Source organism: Pinus tabuliformis, chromosome 2_1 (genome assembly GCF_031772625.1).
Source record: "Pinus tabuliformis cultivar Carrire ecotype Pingquan chromosome 2_1, CPIR1, whole genome shotgun sequence".
Classification (NCBI taxonomy): domain Eukaryota; kingdom Viridiplantae; phylum Streptophyta; class Pinopsida; order Pinales; family Pinaceae; genus Pinus; species Pinus tabuliformis.
In genome coordinates this window covers 229,757,523-229,761,348 of record NC_142299.1, presented here as the reverse complement: position 1 = coordinate 229,761,348, position 3,826 = coordinate 229,757,523, and the positions used below count along the sequence as shown (strand labels likewise).

Below are 3,826 nucleotides of genomic sequence, written 5' to 3'. Positions count from 1 at the left end.
TGGCATTTGTACTCAGATTTTACACCTCTTATCTTTTTCAAATCCTTCTGGTCGTTTAGCCGTGCAGTAGTCAATAAAGACTGGTTATAGATACCTAAATTAATACTATGAAATAATTATGAATTTTTGTCAAGCAAACTGTAAGGAGCGGTAATCGTTTATTCAAACACATACAGTAATACAGAGAAATTACTTAAACACATAGGCTGAAAACCACATGTAATATATACAGGTGGTGGAAAATAGTTTTAATTATAATTTATAATTCATTAAATCAGAGGTTAAACAATCTTATTATTACTTTTTTTATTCTAATTGCCTTTTTAATTCTAATTGAAAGTGATACACGTACTCCACATGCATCCTTGTGAGTGTCGCTTGTTTCAAATTTTTCTGGAAAGTTCTCACATTGTTCAACACGTTTCGCTGCACAGGGTTTGCTTGGGACAGACAACGATGGCGGAAGTGTCCCACGAGTCGTGTCGCATGAGCTCTGGTGGCAGAAGTGTCCCAAGAGTCGTGATACTCGAAGCATATGACGTTCACCCAGTCTAAATTTTGGGCAATGGAGGTCACAGGGTAACCTGGAAGGGAGACCATTGGTTCTGGAATAGGGAGGTCAATAGATTATTCGACTCGATCAATTTGCGGTGAGGAGGAGCCGAGGGCGATGCAATGGCATGCCTCCGTCGCGTCTTTGGGAATCTCCATCGAGGAATTGTTGGCCATTAAAGCAAAGGCTTCGTGCAGAGCGATCGAGCAGGGCTTCTGCCTCTGTAAGAGAATTTTGCAGCGATTGTAACCAGTTCTTCACAATTTTCAAGGGCTCTCTCTTTTGATTTGGGAAAAGTGTGGTAATATCTGGTTCATCTTGAAACAGGGTGGTAATATCCTGTAGAAGCCTCTCCATACGCCTCAAGTCAGTTTTCATAATCTGACCGTTATCCTCCTTGTTAATAACCCCTTCCAACAGTTTGATGACCTGGCCGACCAGATGGGTGATGATGGCCTTGCTTGAAAAACCAAGGTGGTCATACCAGTCACTTGCAAAACGTTGCAAAAGATGATTAAAAAATGCTTTCCATGCTCCTATTTGTTCGGACAGTCTCCTTGGCTTGCACACGACACAGTCGAGACACCTTTGGCATCGTCCCCACTGATGGATTAGGCTTTCTGCCTCTGTAAGCGAATTTTGCAGAAATTGCAACCAAATCTTCATCTCTGGAGGCTCTTTCTATTGATTTCGGATGAAGACTCCGATATCTTGCAGAAGGCTTTCCATACGTCTCAAGCCAGTTTGAAGAATCTGACAGCTATTATTCATTATAATAACATCCTTCAACAATTGCATGACCGGCTTGATTATGGCGTCGGCTGCTACCGTGTTGACGGTTGCCATGGCTTTCTTGTTATTGCAGAGAGCAGCACAAAGAAAAAGAATGGGGGATTGCGGTGGCTATATCTATGGTCTTCAATCCCTTGAAGTGCTACAACAACTAGAAAGGATGCCTCCAAGGTAAGGAAAAATTTTAAAACCATAACTAAATGTAATTCCATCTGCCTTGAATCTCCAAAATCCATCTCCCCATCATTAATTTGTGATTATTTTCTACAAGTTTCAACTTTTTTCTGCAAGTATGAACTGAAGACATCTAAAACTAGGGTTGCTTTTAATGTTATTGGATTCCTGGAAAGTTTATCAAACTACAAATATGAGCAAAATATCTAATCTCAAATTTAGAAATCTCTAGATCAAATTTTCATGAAAATTCAATATTATTGTAGAAAATACAGTTTTCATGAAAATTCAATATTATTGTAGAAAATACAGTTTTAGGTAGAAGTATAACATTTACTTAAAATGAAATTCTCAAATTTGTCAAATTACCCAGAAATTCTAGCTCTTTTTTCTGTAAAATTGCAGCTTCTATCTAACCTTTTCTTTTTTTTGTGGCAGCTTCATGTAGCTATTGTGTTCTGCAAAATTGCAACCTTTTTTCCATATTTTTTGTGGCAGCTATTACATATATTTCTTACAGATATTGCTTTCTACAAGAATGCAGCTTTGCGCCTCTAGCCAGTTTTTCTGCAAGATTGCAGCTTTGCGCCTCTGGATTGTTTTTCCCTTGAGCAGAGGTAGGGTGCCGTACCCTGACCATTTCTCCTTCGAGCCTTATGGACAGTTTCCATGAAAAATGGTGCGTGAAAAACCATGGCGAACATATGGTGAACGATGGAAGATGCACCATGGCAGATGTGTGCAACCATGGCGAACATATGGTGAACGATGGAAGATGCACCATGGCAGATGGCACACATGCAAGAGGCAGATATAATTATAATGAAACTTTGGATATCTTACGGTACACTGGAGAAGAAAAACATAACAACCGCCAGTTAAAAACTTAGGATAAAATAGCTTCCCCTCGCTAAAAACAACATTGGGGCACATGAAGCCTGCAATAAGAGGCTAAATTCAAAAGTTTGGTTAAAATTGTGAGGACGCAAAATTGTTAGCAATCAACTTTGGTTAAAATACAAGAAACCCCAAAAAATCCCAGTCAACTGATGAATTAATAGCGGTCAAACGTTCGATCGAACGCTATAGTCCCTGCTATGCCGGAGGTAGGGACTAATAATAGTGTATGTGGATGTAAATTATACTAAAATAATAGCAGCGTGAACAAATACACAAGTTTGCAAAAAAATTACAAACATAGACATGAAATTCTGCCAAAAATAGTGTGAACAAATATGGAATTCAACTAGAAAGATTGCAAAACATAAGTAGATTTGAATTTTTACTAGTCTTTGTTCGAGTAATGGATTTTCATGAGTTAGGTTTTGGATTTGATTCAAAAATTAAAGATGAATATGCACATTAAGGAGTCATGAGTTAGGTTTTGGATTTGATTCAAAAATTAAAGATGAATATGTACATTAAGGAGTCTTGAAGCAAAGACATAAGTTAGGTTTTGGATTTGATTAAAAAATTACAGACGAATATGCATATTAAGGAATCTTGAAGCAAAGATATTTTTTTGCGCTATTTAAAATTTACTAAAAAGAGTTAAAGAAAATATAATTTTTTTCTTAAAATATAGTGGTTGTAATTTGAAAATTTGAAAAGTAATAAGTATATCTTATTTTAAATTTTCATTATAAATAATATAATGAACACAGCTGGAATTTTGTTAAAAATAATGGAGCAACTATGAAATTCTTCTAAATTTTACATGAGTAAAATTAGAATTTTGCTAAAAGTGACAATTAGAACAAATTTAAAATTCTACTAAAATAATAACATACATGGATGTAATAATTAATTAAGATTATTTGTAACAAAGATAATATTTACTATAAATAGTAGCATGGACAATTACATAAGTTAACAATGTAAATTACATGGATGTAATAATCAACTAAAAGATTATTTGGAACAAAATAATATTTTACTAAAAATAGTAGCATGGACAGAGGTAATAATCAATTAAAAAATTATTTGGAACAAAAATAATATTTTACTCAAAATAGTAGCATGAAAAGTTACAAAAGTTAACAATGTAAACTTTGAAATGAGAACTAATACAATTACCCGTTTCGTTCAGGTAGCAAAAAAGTCAACCGATTTTGAAAAGTTATGATATATATATATATATATATATATATATATATATATATATATTTTGGAGTATATTTTTGATACTTTTAATTTTTTTGTGTATCAAATATAAATATTTGTTTTTAAATGTTAGTGATTTTCATGCTGATTTTGAAATGTGTTGATACAACATCAACTCATTTTTTAAGCAAAAAAATCAACCAA

General features: G+C 34.2%; 1 long non-coding RNA gene across 1 annotated transcript; it reads left to right on the top strand.

Moving 5' to 3' along the window:
* The first annotated feature begins 546 nt into the window (after nucleotides 1-546).
* LOC149199566 (uncharacterized) lies at nucleotides 547-2,139 on the top strand. Its single transcript, XR_016253293.1, has 2 exons — nucleotides 547-1,516; nucleotides 2,064-2,139. It is a non-coding gene; the product is annotated as an uncharacterized LOC149199566 (long non-coding RNA).
* The last annotated feature ends 1,687 nt before the right edge of the window (nucleotides 2,140-3,826 follow it).